We start from the raw sequence: 17,949 nt of genomic DNA on the forward strand, positions 1-17,949 counted from the left end.
ACTGAATATCATTTCACTTTCATATATCATGTAGTATCACGATACAAAGTACTTTGATCCAAACTTAAAGTGTTCACCGCTAGGTTGTCTTCAGTACCTGAACTCCAGCAGTTTTCCTCAATAAATGTCATATAACAGGCAGTTTCACCTCCTGATGATTTCAGTGTCCAACTACAAGTAAAATCACCTTGAACAACCTCTAAATAACCCGTAATACTTGTCAGGACGGAATGTCACTGCTACAACATTGATACACGTTCCCGTTCCTACACCTAGTGCATAATCTCTTGGCAAACTTTAAAAAACTCAACCGAAATAAGCTACTAGAAGACCGCCCTCATGGGTAACGTTGATATCACAAAGCGCATGATGATAGCTCATGTGATCCTACGGAAAATTAGACTGAGTGGCTGTGTTGACTAACCTTGCAAGATACAGTTACTGTTTATTGACAACGAGTTCGCTTTAGTAACAGCTTCATGCGTATGTGGTCCTGACAATTGTTACCGGCTATTAGAAATTTCCTCAACTTGGCCGTCGTGTATTCCTCCTCATCATCTAGTAACACGAGCACTTGCTGGAAACACAACTAAACGATGGCACAACAATTGTACTCACTGGATAAGGTTTGTCGTGCTTTTATTGATTTTAATGGTGTTTTATGTCGCGGAAACAAATTCAGCGGAAAAATAAATGGTGACCGCCATCTCCTGCTACAAGATGCCAGGGGGAACATTTTAATGACGACGGTAGTAATTATTGTGCTTTTACATTCGGCGGTACGAATGCATGCAACACATTTCACTCACCTATAGAGTATCTTCATAAATGGAAATTATTTTTCAGTTCGCCTGTGGTTTTTTAACAATTCCTTTGAGTTAACGTTCTAATTGAAAGGGGCCCGTGAACCACGAATTCGATTTTGCAACGCAAGCCACAGTGTCACTCTTTAAGGTATAAATAACTCTTGTTGGTAGCTTCATATTATCAACGTCAAGTACATGTTATCATGTAGTAAATTAATATTTTTATTTTGCATTCAGACATACACAATATCTAGTTTTAACAAGAACTTTCCAGAGACCATGAATAGGTGTTTAACGACATGAGTAAGATGGGCACAGGAAGAAGCAAAATTATGGCGATGTAAAAATTCCATGATATTATTTTTGATTTCGGCAGAATCAATAAATTAAGTTACGTCAAAGTGTTTTAAATTTTTCAGAATATCGAACGCTCGTGAGTCAGTCATAATATTGGAATGATTGAAGTAATGGCAGCCACATTTGTACAATCAGAAGAAAAATTAAAGCTATCGAGACTTTGCTTTGTAATTATGATTCATGCAAATTATAGATAATTGTGTTGCAAGAAATTTTCCAGGACATCATTTCCGGAAAGTCGACGATACTGAGACTGATCAGAAGATGGAACTTGCGTTAATGAGACGTATGCTCAATGAATGAAATTTTCATAGTCATTTGATAAATCTTAAATTTGTTAGGAGGTCGTAACAGACCTAGAGCGCTTAGGTATAGTAACGAAATGTCGAGAACATTACCCAAATGTCAAAACTAATATAAAAAGAGAAGAGGAATATTTATGAATGAAAAAGCACGCTACAAAAGCGAGGGCACAGGACAGTCTTAAACAAGCAAAAAGGAACATCGTTGTTACGTTACTATCTCGTGAGGAATCTATATCTCTTCCAATGCTTGGTTTGAAGATAATTTATCAATTTTGTTCATTGCATACATGGATTTTGTTCTGTGTTTCCTCTTGAACGAAGTAATATAATGATTTCTTCCGCTAACTCCTAACTCTATGTGACCGTTAAATATTACGTCGAGATATAGTCTCGTAGATAAGCGTTTGAAAGCATATCGGGGAATTGTCTATAGCTGTACGACTTATTGCCATATAAATAGTTCAAAAGCACTTGGTCTGGTATAAGAATTTTCCACGGATCCATCCAGACTCCTTGTGCCTGCTCGATGTTGTCCTCTTGTTCATCATTCAGATCTATCAGATCTCGTTTTCTCTCTTGCACTGAAAGTTCCAGAAGCAAACATGTTATCAGTGCAACAGATTTAATAACACTGAACAACCAACTTCACACCAATGGCGTGTTTCCTTGATCGTGGAGATCCATTGATGCATCGCATACCAAAGCAGTATCACAGTTCTTGTATACTTTATGATTTTTCTAAATGATCGATCAAGGCTAAGGCATTGATAAATGAGTGGCATTTTTAGAACTCGTAGAAATAAGCATTGCAGTTCTAGCGCAAAACCCCCTGAGACAACCTTTATCTTGTGAACGATATATATTGTACCTATAACTACCAGTTTGTTCCGCGTCTTATTGGACTGCCCAGTTCATCATTTGATATAACAACACATTAATATATTAATGGTTACTGTCGACACTGTAAAATAAATCGTGCTTTTATAACTACAGAAGAAGGCATTAAACTACAACGTTCGAAGTTACAAGACAGCAAAGTTTAAGAAATCATTGAGCGTTTTCTGATCATTGAGCGTTTTCTTAATTTGTGTCGTATGTGATCCACTCTGAATAAGTTAATATTCCACTTCGAAGAAAACTAAAGCTTGAAACTGTAAACATGAATGTATGTCATCAGTTAATGAATATTAATAAGTCGGCTATACTTCTGCTGTTGTCTTGGGCTTGTTTTAAACTGTGATGTTAACAAAAAAGTCGTTGACTTTCTTCTAAAAAACTAACAGAGTGTATTGTAGAATCATATATGAAGTGTACGCATGTTCTGTTCCTTCCTGCAATGCCGCATTGTAGAGATTGAAACTGTCGCATTTCATATTGACGTAAATATCGTAACTATTCAGTGTCATAACACTTGATCATACATTTGAAATTGCGTACAGGGCTTTGCCTGTATCTTCCCCGACAATGTGACACAAGTTACAAACCATAATTTAAACGAGAGAAATATACCATCATTATCTTGTTCTATGATCTCCTGCGCGCATTGTTCGCTCATTGTTGTGAGGCTTGTGCCAAGCTCGACCTATATATGGTAATATCGACAGGGCAATGCACAATGATGTCGTCTTACATTACAAGACTTGGAACAGAACAACTTTCATGTTTGCGTATTGAGTGCAATCATAAAGCTTTTATGATTAAACTGCCTTTCTCTACCTCGGCTGCTGATGTGGTCTTCAATTTATTTTGCTTTATTAATAAATAATAGAATTTCATTCGAGTTTAAAACAACGGTTGTTCTCAAGAATCAAGAGATGATAGTTTAATTGTCGCCGAAGCATTCTAAGGTTTACTCGCTCTCTTCATTAGCCTTCCACTGGGGTGAGTAGACATTCTGAGTAAACCATGTCCGGTCTTCAACCATAAAGGAAAACATTAAGTTAACTGTCACCTGTTGAGAAAGACTGATGAAAGGTAAACTTTAGAGATTGCCTTACGTAATTTTTCTGGTTAGATATAGAAGTGGCATCAGCAAGCAAGATAAAGTACACAGACGACTATTTGTTCGTGGGGAAAGAAGAAATGACAGAAAAGTGGCACATTGATCAGTAAAGGGCAAATGACAATAGCAATTAATAGAACGACAGTCATATACAGCACCAGTCTGACACTTGATAAAACTTATGATCTAAAATTAACAGCTGCTCCAATATTTAAATATAGCGACACAAAACAAGAAAGGACGCTTTGAGAAAGTCTTCTACGAATGGTGGGTTTATAATTGCGAGTGATTTGTATGCATACCTGCCATTGTGTTTGCTCATTTGATGTTTGGTTTATCTTCGCACTGCAAAAATCACTTAACGCGTGTCTCAGATTTCCGGAAAGCGTCATCACTTCTAAATGTTAATGGACTTGAGTGTTAGCTATCTCTGTAAATCACTTTAATGTATTAGAAGAGTGTTTTTCATAAACGTACTTCGGTCTTCTATTAGACCTTGATATTTCAAGTAAGTAACCTAGTTTTCTTCAGCCTTGAATTATCTTTGTTTTATGATCAGCTGTCGTAAAAGCTGCTTTTGTTTCTCATACGAAAGCTCGCATTCTCTAGCCCTTTTATTCTGTGACTGATAATTGACGACAACAAAAGTTGTAGACTGTGAATAAAAATATTTATAGAAGAGGAACCTGCTACTTTCAAACGTTCACAGCGATCGCATTAAATAAAAAAATGTCTAAACTGAAGTAAAATTAGCTCAACAAGCATCATTTTTAAAAATGTATTCCAGCAAAAAGAGGTTGTATTGTTCATTCGATGCAAGGCAGTTTTTCCTCTATATAGGAAAAAATCGATGGCAGAAAAAATATTGTATTTCAACGAATATTCTTGAAGATCCAAGGATCTGATGAAGATAGTATTAACATATCGTATGCGATGCTTATAGTACCTCTCTAAAATGATATCTAAGGCTTGGCAACGGACTCAGCTGACTGCAAGAAACTGTGATACAGCGACTATTCATAATAAAATACCTCATGAAAAAAGTCCCCCTAATGAACGACCAAAACGTTTTTCAGTAGATTTTGTGTTCTTAATACTTTAAGAATAAATAGAGTAGGAAACCACTATCACTTAATGAGAGATATTAACGATAATCTTTCAACAGAAAAGACTATTTAGCAAAATCTACAGCTTACATGCACACAGCAGCATTTGAACATTGATTTGAACAGTACGACAATAGCGTCCAAGTTGTTTGACAACCATTTTCGCAGTTACCACATAGCCCGAAACAAATTCATCAACCCTTTAAATACGGCAATGTGACAGGTGAAATCACAATAACAGAGAAACACTAAATGTTGTTTTATCACGAAAGACAAGGTTACCGACAGTACAAACATTTAATGCCTCTGGTTCTTGAGTCAACAACCATGCCTTGCACTTATCATTTTACTAAATTGACAAATTGCGCTGTATCTAAAACTGAAATAAAATATTCATACAAGCAACTTCGATTGTCAAATGACATTTTACGCCGATTTTATATCGATCAATAGTAGTATTTTTGAAGCCGATAGGGTATCAAGTTGTCTCCATCAGACGTCTTCAGAAACCCGTCCGTACATTTGCTGAGCAGGACTTAAATACGTTATACTTAAATAACGTAACTTGTCATTATAACTACTACTTTTCACCGAATGATTAGTATAAAGTCCCAAAAATGCATATTAAAGTACATAAGAGTACTTAGCATATAATGATACTGAAGACATAGTGCGGACTTTGACATTTTATATTTTAATAATCGCTAAACTAATTTATGCAGGCACCATTACAATAACAGACACTATGGCAATAGCAAACAGGAGATACAGTGGGGTGACCGTTGTACATTTTCACATGACAATACATATACACGTCAGGCACACATTGACAGCTTATACACTCGGTCTTTACTGCAGCATTGCTATTCCAATCATGCACAACATCGTCAAGACTCCGGTACGATTCTCTCCATTGAGGATAAGAGCAGATCTTCACACCAGTCCTGCAACTGTTTTGGCCTGTCACGACCGATGACACTTATTTACGGGACACCGACCTCAAGTAAAGAGACACTCAAACATTGTAAATGTCACACCAAGGATAATTAATTTCTCAGAGCATGACATGCCTCCATGCCTCCGTGCCTCTAATTACCCTATTTTTCATCGCTATGACTGAATGGAGATAACCTCATCTTCAAAATGCACAAACATGCACACACTTCATGAGTTTAACGTGAGACGGTTAAATACATGCAAGTGTGTTATTTACTAGCATTGAACTGGATTGCACAATTTTGAATCACAAAGGTAAGAGTCCTCAAATGTCTTTCCCTAAGGTCTATCCCACGATCCACAAATCTATTGTATCAATATTGTCCATGTCATTTAGTTGACTGTCACTAACGGCAATACGCTACCTAGTTCTCTTCTTCATTTCTTGTTTTAAAATATTCTGCAACATACTCTTGCCAATTATTCAATTCACATACTTCTCTTGTACATTATTATCAAATCGCTCTAATTGAAGACGTTGGGGAAACACGCTGTCCATAAACTTATTTGGTGAAGAGGATTCTTACGAGACAGCCATTTATAATTATAATAAAAACTTGAATATTTCCAAAGCGTTCACTATATTGAAATCCTGAGTTATCATTATGGTGTGAAAGTAGCCAAGAGATTTATTAATATTTGGCAATATGATGACTATCACTGAAATTCACCTGTGAAGCGAGGACACCGTGTGTGACGAACCAAAGAAATAGACTATTGGAACGAATTTGACGTCATCAGTGTTGGTGCTCAAAAACGAGAACGTTTGGTACGGAGTCAGTAAGGTATGTCATTGCTGTGCCATAGAAAACTTCTCAATACATCATGGATGGACATTCAAGTCTGTTTTGATATCATTCGTTTCTGTAGAGACCGTCCTTTCTACTACTGTACATGATGTGTTGAAAAGAAATTCTAAAACTTACTGTCAGGAGACCATGTGTACGGAATGCCAAAGTTGTCTTAAGCGGTGAGTTTACTCAGTATGATGAAGCGAACGTATTATGTTGTATAGTTTTTCAATCACATGGTTAAAACTTGTCATTGTTTTATGTAGTCTTTTAATTTTGTGGTATAGTCTTGTCATTATGTGTGTGGTCGTTTCATCATGTGGTGCAATTATGATTGTGTAGTTATATAATTTTCATTATGTTACGTCATCTTTCTATTGTGTGTTATTGTCTTGTCATTATGCCATGTGGTATTTTTTTTGTAATATTGTTGTCTTGCGATTACGTCATCAATTTGTTTCCTACTTCATTACGTTGACTTGCCACGCTTTCGAGTTCCAAAAGGCCTCTGATTGAAATGTATTTGTAGTTCAGTGACGGAACATGTTCTCTCTAATGTCATTAGACCAGGGTGATTTGACTCTGCGCTTTTCTGATGATCAGACACACAAAATACAGTCACACATAAGTTTCAACATCTTTGATTGCATCAGATAACAAAGGCTGATGTATATGTTCACTTCATGCTATAAGGGTTTGACATTTCAGTACCGTGTTACTGCCACTTTTCATGTCATTGGTCTCATTGACATTTGCAGTTTTTCGTTCCATTTGTAATAATGTAATAATGGCTATTGTATTCTAAATAGACAAGATTAATAATCTCGCAGATAATGACATTTCTACAGATTAAAAATTAATTATAGGTCGACATCTGTTTTAGATTGATGTTCCATATAGAAAATATATGAATATTGCACAGAATACATAACGTAATTGATGTCGTCCAAGTATTGTATTATGGTGCTACGGACTTGTTTACTTTGTATTTATGAAAGAGAAGTTAAACAATGAAAGCGCAATTATAAATATGCGGACCTGAGGCTATTTAAGTTATGCATGTGTCGTTATCTTCACTAGTTACAATGTTTTAATCTGTCGTACAGAGAAAATATGTAAATCTAATAAAATTCTTTGAAATTCCTGTAAATATATAACTACAAATCGACAAAATGAGTTAATTTTGGAAATCTATCACAGTCCTTAGGTTGTAATTCCTAGTAATGGTTGGTGGTACTTTTGTACTTGATAACGTTAGTACAATTTCGGCGAATGACCGATCAGTTCCGGTTCATCCTGCGACATAACAACTGTGTCTTTCCTTGTGTTGGTGACGTAAGTTTTGCTACTTACCAGTTTTTCGCCTTTCGTCTCCTTCTTGCAGCCAATGTAAGAGCTATACATATACTTTTTGTTTAGAAGTTGACTAAGTATGCATGGATCGTGGTTTTTATTGCTTCTGAAACATATCTGTCGCACCTCAAGACAGGTACACATAGTCCTCCCTGTCATTCAATACATGGAGCAGTTACTTCGATTGAAGAGCACATATCCAAAGAAGTTGGTTCACTCGAACATTAGAATGTAATTTGCATCTCAAACGTCCCGTCTCCGTGGGGACTAGCGATTGGTTGATATAAAGGTACTTTCCCTACAAGCTGTCTATTCTATTATTCTTGATCCAACTGCCATGGTTACATCTGTTGTTCAAAACAGACTTCATTGTAGGTACAGGGGAACTCTTTCAGACCATCGACTGATACTAATATGCTAATGTACAGCTGGGTATATGGGATGAACAGAAAACATGTATCACAACGAGAGTAGTGAAGCGTAAACTTCAATTTCAGTAAAAAAACACCTTTGATGGCAGTCTTGTTGAAAGTAAACAGTCAATTGGTTTTCAATCTATATCAAAAATTGAAATTGCAAATAAAGAGTAGCCCTCGAAAGTATTGTCAGATCAGTTTTGAAGGAAATGCGTACGTCATGATATCATAAAACATTCCCCTTAATCTTTGAAAGTGTCTGTTGAAGCGCGGAACAAACATTACAAATAAATTGACAAATTAACTACGTTTGATGCTAAAAAATTATGAGAACCCTTTAATGCTATCAATTTGACTCAACAACATTAATGATTTTTAATTTCGACATTAGTTAAGCTCATTCGCAGGGACAATGAAATAATAAATAGTTTTCAGCATTTGCATGTGAAAACTTCGAGCCCATTGCAACTCTTCTTCTAACATTAACGACCAAGTTCTCTATTTTTGTATCTAGATTTAAATTATGACTTGATCAGTTTGAAACTGGATTCGTTTAAAGAGTACGTTTTTCTTATTTGACATCCATAACTGCCCCCTGAGCAGATATTCTCTCTTCTTATATATATCTTTTTCTCGTATTAATGGACTGTTAAATAGATACGTGTTACAGTGCTACATTTTACGAGATGAAACATTTCTTTGATCTCACTTTTGTTTTGTTTTAATGCTTTCCGTTTCGTCGGTTTCTGCATAGAAATAAACTGCAATATAAACTGCAGGTGGCTTGTTCTATAACTTGGTTATTGAGCCACTCTTTTTTAAGGGTGGGGATCTAGCAGAGCGGTTTTGACTGTGATGCCTTCGTTAAGTGACTAGGTTCCGTACGTTGTGCATTCGAATCCCATCGAGAATTTACTGAATTATCTCAGGTATATTACTGTTTTACCATAACCTTCATGGCCTTTCACCCAATGAGAAGGATTTATTACAGCAATTGACATATGGATATAATATACCATCTTCCTCGCATTCTCTTCACGTTTAATGCAATGGTATATTTTCTTTCATAAAGCCTTGCTGTTGTTAATATTTTAAAACTGTGTAGACGCTACATCCAATGTTTGCCCTGTAGGCATTTTGAAAGCTTTATTTTAGGGATTTGTAAAGGCCGCTGCCACAATTATTTATACATGAAAACCTTAACTGCTGATGCTACTTTCTTTTGTCAATACTACAAACCTGTACGTTTTCTATTCAATTCTTGATAAAATGAGGACTTCGATACATAAACGAAGTTGACACCCAGGCGTCAACGCGTCGGCTACAAACACTGTCTCACACGATTTATGAATTGGCTGTTTCTTTCGATAAGCACGCTTGAATTATTTAGGACACTAAATCAAAGTTTACAATGAAAGCGGTTGACAAGCACATTTATATCTATATTTGTGTCAAAATTCAAGATGGCGAACTTAAAGTACAAAACAATTATGGATAGACAAAGCTAAAACTCATTTAAAAAGCCCTCGTTAAGTTTATAAAACGTGACTTCTCTAGTGTGAATGTACCTTGAAAGCGGACGATAATCCTTTAAAGAAATACAGCAAAATTTCACGACCATGCTGTCCTTTATCAAGGTAAAGAGTGGACCATGTGATCTGCGAAGGAGTTGATACATGAAATTGCAAGTAATTAAACAGCATCAGAAATGTTTCATAGATGATAATATACAAGAAAATTTGTCACCTTTACAGCGATGTAGGGTATGATGATTACAATACCGAGTAAATTAATTCAATTAAGTGTTTTAGCTAATATTTAATTCCACTCTCAGAAAAAATATCATTTAATTAACTTGTATTATCATTATCAAAATTGAGGTTTTCTAGCCCAAATATAAACCCCTTCATTCTTTGAGTAAACTATTGCTACCATACTAAAGGTTAGATTCACTTTTTATTGAAAATATATAGTATGAGGGGGTTTTCATGTCGTCTTCGATGAGAAATATTGCTTTGAAAAACCTGTGTTGGTCACGTCACCTTAAAACATAACACATAACGTGTTCTTTGAAATTAAATCCAATGCGACCGATTGTTTTATTTTGAATTTCATCTCTCCTTTTAATTGCAACTAACTTGGAAAATTCATATGGTGCGAAGTAATTTAATTCGTCCATTTCTTCTGTGGCTTGTATTACGTTCATGCGTGGGGTTAGGTCTAATAGAATGAAGCCAGTAAGCGATAGCATTGTCAACTATTCCACAATGCTTCAACTATTCCTAATTAGCTCCTCTAATCAGTGTCATTTCTATTGGTCTCTTTAAGTTTGGTGACATCACAGTTAGTATTTGAAGAAAAGCTGTCTTTTTTGAGTCTCAAATTACAATACTCTGACGAATAAACAAATATCAATTAAATTTTTAACATCAAGTTTATAATTATCGTGCCTTGTCAATAAGAAATTTCGCATTACATTTTTTTTTTTCGGTGGCAGATTAAGTGGGCCATTTGGAAAAAAAACTAACAGGAAGGATATCGAAGGACAGCGAAGGCGAAAAAGAAAACGTAAATAAGAGGTGAAACATTGTATTTGTAATGCAAAGGACAACGTTTTAAGCGCATGATAAGATGTAGAGCAGTAATATTATCCTATTCTGTTACGGAAATATTGTTCTTCACCATATTCTGCACAATGTTCTTCGCCCTATTCTGCAGTAAAAATACTGTCGTTCTCCCTATTTCATCATGAAAATACTGTCCTTCATTCTATTCTGTAATGAAAATGTCCTTCAACCTACAATGTATGAAACTAGTGTCCTTCACTATATTCTGCACTAATAGTATGGTCCTTCGCCATGTTTAGCAGTGAAAATAAGTCCTTCGCCTTATTTTGTGGTCAAAATGCTGGCCTTCGACCCATTTTGTAAGGATTATAACATAGTCCATCATCCTACTCTTGAGAGGTTGCGCTGTCCTTCACCCAATGTTAGACTGAAAATACCTATCTCGTCTTCTCTGTATTCAGAAATACCGTCCTCCGTAGTCCTTCACATGTCCTTCGTTTTAGTCTCACCCGCCATGTTCATGTGATAATAACAGCCTAATTAGATCAACCGGATCTGAGCACCGACTTTACCTGTAGTGTGCAGCGGATGAACCCTTCACCCAAAAGTTGATGAATCTTGAAAATTGGGAGTCGCTTCCTTCGATACTTACAATTTTGGAAAAATGCACTCCCTTACATACATGTATCTATCAAATTATAACAATCGTACGTAATAAAACAAGCATTGAGGAAAGGGGCAGCATAGGGTTTGTACAGACATGTTAACATACCTACTGGAAAAACTATTATACTACCGTAATAAACGTAACGATGCTGGAACAGACACAATAAAGTAAAACTTTAGTGGGTATTCAAGCAGTTATATGCTTTGTTCATCGTCCATGCATCAAATATTTTTAAACGTGTAAGCTGGCTGAATGGATTATTTCTATAACTAAAATTATTCAGATCACACTAATAATTCTAACACTTGAGCTTAATATGCTCATTAAGAGATATATGTCAAAGTGCTTCCTCGTGTTGATAGTGCATACCGAGAGCTTATGTCATATTTATGTTAACACGTGGTTTACTGAGGGTGGCATTTTCTTTCATTGGACAATTAGCGCTATACTTTTTCTTTTCACTAAAATTATGCTAGTCTATTACTCGCCACAGACAAAACGTTCTGCATCGAGCCCTGATAATTTTTACATGTTTTAAGCCTTTGCGACTCAACGATAGTTATAGAGCTGGAAATACAGAGTCGCGTTTAGACCTTGTGTTCAGAACCAATAAATCGCTTAGGCCTTAGTGCCACGGCTCTGCTGATGACAAGGTATGAAATTTCGTCCTGTTATGAACACAGATAAATCAATAATGTAATGTTTATAGAACTGTCACAGAATGTTCATTGTGCTAACTATTCAAGTAAGTCAGAGGTTATTTCATTTTCTGATGAATGATATTATCTCGAAGCAAAAAAAATGGTAATACTTCTGGATACCTTATTTTGAAACTTGAATAATGAAAATACGCAAAAAGCCACGCTAAGGATAAGTCAAAATGGAAAGTAAATGAAAATATATTTTTCACATTCGTGTTTCTATCTATTTCTGCTTCATTATGTACTTGGTAATGGACAACTGCATACAGATTGGCCTTTTCACAACTTCCTGCATATAACTTCTATCTGTTAGCAGTACACATGTTATTCCACAAACATGTCACCGAAGTCGATAATTGACCGAATACTGTTTGCGATGTAACAACACCGTTATCTTCGACTGGAAACGTATTACTCTGCCTCGTGACAAGTTGAATTTGACTGGGATCCCGTTCAATAAGAATCACTGAAATGGCATTTACCATTCTTTATTACGAAGCTCCTTAAAGAGGAAAAAAGGTCGGCTGTACCTAACATGAGCATATCTGAGTCTTGGAAATTAAACCTAAAAGCTGCCGGTTTTCTGTGATAATGAATATCATGGGAGCATCTATAAACGATGAAACCCAGTCGATTATGTCAAAATTATTTGAACTGTTAAGCCGAATATCTACGTCGTGATACCTATGTCAGTCAAATGAGATGGAAAACATACTTAGGATCTTGGTGCTTTTTCGGCATTTCATGATTCACTAAGCACACCCCGATTGATTAAACTTATGAAACCTGTTCTGCATCTGATGAGACATTATTCGTTTGCAACCGATCATAAAATCAGAGGATAATGTGCACCTGATGGGCTTCATCTTCTTTTTATTCTCCGTACTAAGGATGACTGTAATAACTCTTGATTTAGCTTGAGCACTAAATGTACAATTTGCTTGTGATGTATTCGCCAACCAAGTGATAACAGGTCAACGTTTCTGATTTAAAAACACGCGGAGAATATCAACAACGTTCATTATATTTGAACTGATCTTGGGAATATCGGCGGGAGTACTTATTGACTATTAAGAGAAGGTTGTGCCTTAGGCTTACAGTTCGCAACAGGAAATTACTTAACATTGATGGTTAAAAGGGGAGGGTATAGGGTTTAGAACAGACGTCCGCAAGCATTCCGAAACAATTGCCTGAAACTTCCTGTGATAGTGTGTGGAAACATACGTTACCATGGTTTCATCATGATTGAATGCTGCTTATTGGTCATTAAATTGATAAAGTATCTAGCCGCATGCTTGTGCAATGGATGATGTGCATTGGAAAGATATAAAAAATATGCGGTGTAAATATTTAAAAACTATGATTTATGCGTACAAGCATTTTGCTCTTTTTCCTTATGAAAGTTAAAGGGCTCACCGTCCAAACAAGGCTTAAATCTTTTCATTTCACTTGTCTTTCATCTAGGTAGTCGAACTACAGGTGTAGGTGCAATACAAAAATAGAGATTTTCAAGAAATGTAGTTTGTTTACCCTAGCTGGTCAAAATCCTAAATGCATATTTATACCATAGTATGACGCCATTGTGAAGTGTGTGCGTTTTACTGTCTGTTCGGTTGTAACTTCCCGAGCAACGAGGGTTGACTTCTTTTTTATCCGCAAAGTAAGGACAAGGATGTCAATCTGAACGGACGTAAAGGGGACACAGATACACAAATGCTAGAAAAGAAGACACTTTAAATCTTCATTACTGCCCAGTCAGTTTGTTTACCAAATAGCTGACAAGACCTTATGAAATAATGAACCAATTTGAAAGCAACATTGCTTGGTATCACTCAAAGAACGTAACAGCCTTCCCATACAAACCAAGTAATCGACAGAAATATGACTATTTTATGCATATACTGCACTGATTTATGCAATCAAAGTTGTTTTTTCGTTAGGTTTTTTTTTTTTAACCTGAAGTTGGAACTATCAACTACAGCCATGTACATTTATTCCCACTCACTTCATGACGAATGCATCGCTTGAATACTGGGAATTTCAGCTTGTTTAAATGGGTAGCACGAGATACAAAACTATGGTGAAAATTGCAAAAGGTCATCGATAATAAAACATTACAGAGTATTTCCTTAATCATGATACTAAGTTCTACCTGGCCTCAATATTGAAGGGGTTTGATGCAACATTCGTTAACATCACATGTTGAGCAAGATATGCATCCCTATGCTTTTTTCCAACAACTGGCTATTAATAGGAAATTCTGCCACAAAAATTAAATTACAAGAGCGAGCGTATGATACCGCATAAGAAGATGATTTTTAGATACGGTTATATTCATATCGGCAGAGAGTTAAATCCTTGAATGTAAAATTTGGTTTACTTTACGCATTAATGTACTATTGAGTTTTGTTTACAGATAATATATTATCAGCTTCAAGAGAATGATTTTACTGGTCTTGCTATTAAATGGTCATATCCATGAGATTTTAAAATTCTTATAGCAAAATGTGTCCTTGTCTTGACGGATGTTGAATCACTTCCTTTACCACTCTCTATACACTTCATTTCCTTTGACCATAATGCTTCAAACATGAAGTATGTAGGATGGTGTCTATTCATTTGTAATGCATTGAAAATGTCTTATACTTTCGAAGGTGCACTCTATATTATCTATATCTAGTGTTTGCAACAATTTCAGATTAAATAGTTGTACTATGTAATGCCGAAAGTCAAAATACAGTTTGCATTTCCTCACGAACCAGAACACCTGGACAATCTCTACATAGCTTTTGTGCCAGCCATTTTCGGAAAAATGTTGTTACAGTAGCTCCCACTATATCTAATACAGTTCCAGTAATTCCTGACAGCTACCAATAAAAGTTAGCATGCTGAAATACCGAAGGAGCCTGATTTTTGAATGACATTGTGAGGCTAGTACAAGAAAATTGTAGTTGTAATGAAAAGTGTTGACTGCTAGAAAAGCGTGGTCCCCTGGCAGCTATTCTTCGTATACATTTGCAAAATGAGCTTGGTTGCATGTACTACAATTTGATGATAATTGGAAGTTTTCAATGTCATCGAACAAGGTCTCCACACAAATACAGTGGTTTTCTTTGAAGCATTGGCATCACACGAACTAGACATATTGTCTAAATCGAGGTGTTGCCAACACTGTCGGGTGCAATTATCAGCTAAGCGGTAATATGAGTCGATCATAAAGGAATCAACTCTGCAAAAGCTGAAACATTGTTTAGCAGACGATCAGACGTAGTCTAAACAACACCACTACCAAGATATGTCCAGCACTGTCCAAGTCTAATCACTTGCTTTCAGTTGTAGTTGTTTTGACTACATCTAACCTCCTGCAAGACAATGTTTCAACTTTGGCAGAGTTGATTTCACTGTGATCGACTTGAATGACTGCTCAGCTAATAATTGTACCTGACAGTATTGGTAACACCTCAATTTAGACAAAATGTCTACTTCACGTAATGCCAATGCTTCAAAGCAAACCACTGTAAAATCACTTAACAAATAAAACCAGCTGATGATACAAAGCGAAGACTGAGAATATGCTGACTGTTGAGGCCAGTCTACTTACGCACTAGCCTCGCCTATTAATGTCTTTGAAGCTATACCATTATACTCACTGGAGGGCTGATATCCTATAGTATTTTGTCCATGTAAAATAAATTAAGGAAGAAAGCGAATCCGTCAGCAGAGATAATAAGATCGATGCATTTATTACCGTAAACAAGATTCACTTCTACTATTCGGCCGAAAGCCGCGATTTTTAATTTCAGTGGGGTTTTAAACAGATTCAACTCTAAACAAACGCATCAGCATATAAGCACCAATTTCGCTTAAAATGCTCACTGTAGTGACGACTTATCTATACGGGGTTTAAAATTATAATAGCTGTCAGTCTATGTGCGTCACATCTTTTAACTGTAATTTACTTTTCAGTCGCTGTGTATACGATGTGTAGGTAAATTACATTCTAAATATCTGGTTACATGTTGACACACTCCGGAATATGCACCGTTTATTCAGGCATGGATATAGTTTCTTGCTAGTATATTGTGAATTCGCTTTTAATGATGTGAACATTCATAAAAGTAGCTTTTCTCTTTACTTTGCATACTCTTACATACATGTACAGCAATAAACTGAGTACACTGTACACAACTCTCTCTCACCCTCTCTCTCTCTCTCTCTCTCTCTCCTCTCTCTCTCTCTCTCTCTCTCTCTCTCTCATATCACAATATGAATTACTATGCAATCGATTTTTATATGGATGATACGAAATGTCTCTCCTTGCATTCTCCTATTCAAAGTTTCACCACAAAATGCATAGTATCTCTACAAATCCAGCAGCAACCGAGCGCAGCGAATTATGTTTCATTTGCATACTGCCATTATTTACAGCTGAACAAATTTCTTTAAGTTTGTCGATGTCGAACGCTTTCGTAATGTGCTAGCAATCTATGCAACGAAAGCGACATTTCCTCCTTTGAATATATCTTTGAACACTAACTAGCACTGTTTGTGTAAATTTTGTGAGATTGCAATATATCAGAGATCTGTTCAAACGTGCTTAGAAATATTTATGATTTCATAGTGGGCCACTCAGAGCTTTAACAGTGCTATAACATCACGTCATTGTACGATTTAATAAAGTTCTCTTACTTCATTGTATCTGCATTGGAAAGAATCCGTTACTTGGCTCCCTAATCGATGCAATTCGATTAAATCTAAAAGCAATGTCCTCTCGTCACTTTCCAGCCATGGGTCTGTCTTTTTGCCAACAGTAGACAACCTATAACACTCAACTTCATACGATTAATGCAAAGAAAAACGACGATAAAGGGCATGACCCTGTCAGCAATGACAGGATATGTAGAGTAACCAAATGATTACACTTCAAAATCCAATCTTGAATCAAAGCTAGCAATTACATTGGCTATTATTGTGTTTAATCACTATAAACTATACGATTTCTTTGGAGGATGGTTTCTTTTGTAATTGCATATTAGCATATTAGCATTTCTGTCATATTTGCATTATCGTTTTAAAGATCTTGTATTGTACTCTGAACGACTAATCTTTGACTGTGACTTCTTTCCACCCGAGGGAAACACTGAATTATGTCGATGTTGCTAAGTTTCCAGCATACTTCATGCAAAAATCTCTTTCATTATTCAAGATTACTTTAGATTTGCTGCTTCTTTTTCACAAAGACGAGGACAGACTCACTGATGGTAATGGTAAAAAACCCAACACATTGATTGGATGTGTTGAAACAAGGACTGCTACCCATTTCGTTTCTTGTATTTTGTATTCAGTCATTGTATGTACCATCATTCGTGGAAAATTTCCCGCTAAAAGTTTGGAATGGCTATCATATGTTGAAACATTCTCATGATAAATGCACATCAGCTACTGTTTTCTTACGTTCAAAGATCCTGAACTATGTAAACGTATAAAACTTCAATTGTATAATAAGTAAATTATTTCTTGTAAAATCGCATCAGTTATTTATTTTCTAAATTACATGATTATTATGCTTTTAGTTTTCAGAAGTCAAGCACATAAGGCACCATAATAGACACCATTCCGATGAATAAAAACCAAATAGCTCGTTTTTTGCAACTCGTAAAACTGGGTTCCTTTGACTACACAGGCAGTCATGTTAATCAACCTATTTACAATGCATCAAATTATTTTAAGTCTATACCTTTGCGTTGAGATTGGACGACCATTGATCATAGAAATGTACAACCTACTTGTCGAACAACACCCCCTAGCAAAAAATGCACCATTTTCGCAAGAAAAATTTTTCTATTGATTAAAACGAATTCGCCAAAAATTAAGCAATTTTC

The 17,949-nt window shown here is 35.9% G+C and overlaps 1 long non-coding RNA gene across 1 annotated transcript in view; it reads left to right on the forward strand.

Annotated features, from left to right (window-relative positions):
* The first annotated feature begins 416 nt into the window (after positions 1–416).
* The window catches only part of LOC139139279 (uncharacterized), a 34,446-nt gene continuing 16,913 nt past the window's right edge, over positions 417–17,949 (forward strand). Inside the window, exon 1 of the long non-coding RNA XR_011553769.1 lies at positions 417–626. This is a non-coding gene — a long non-coding RNA (uncharacterized lncRNA). The remainder of the gene's footprint in view (positions 627–17,949) is intronic.

Source organism: Ptychodera flava, chromosome 8 (assembly GCF_041260155.1).
Source record: "Ptychodera flava strain L36383 chromosome 8, AS_Pfla_20210202, whole genome shotgun sequence".
Classification (NCBI taxonomy): Eukaryota; Metazoa; Hemichordata; class Enteropneusta; family Ptychoderidae; genus Ptychodera; species Ptychodera flava.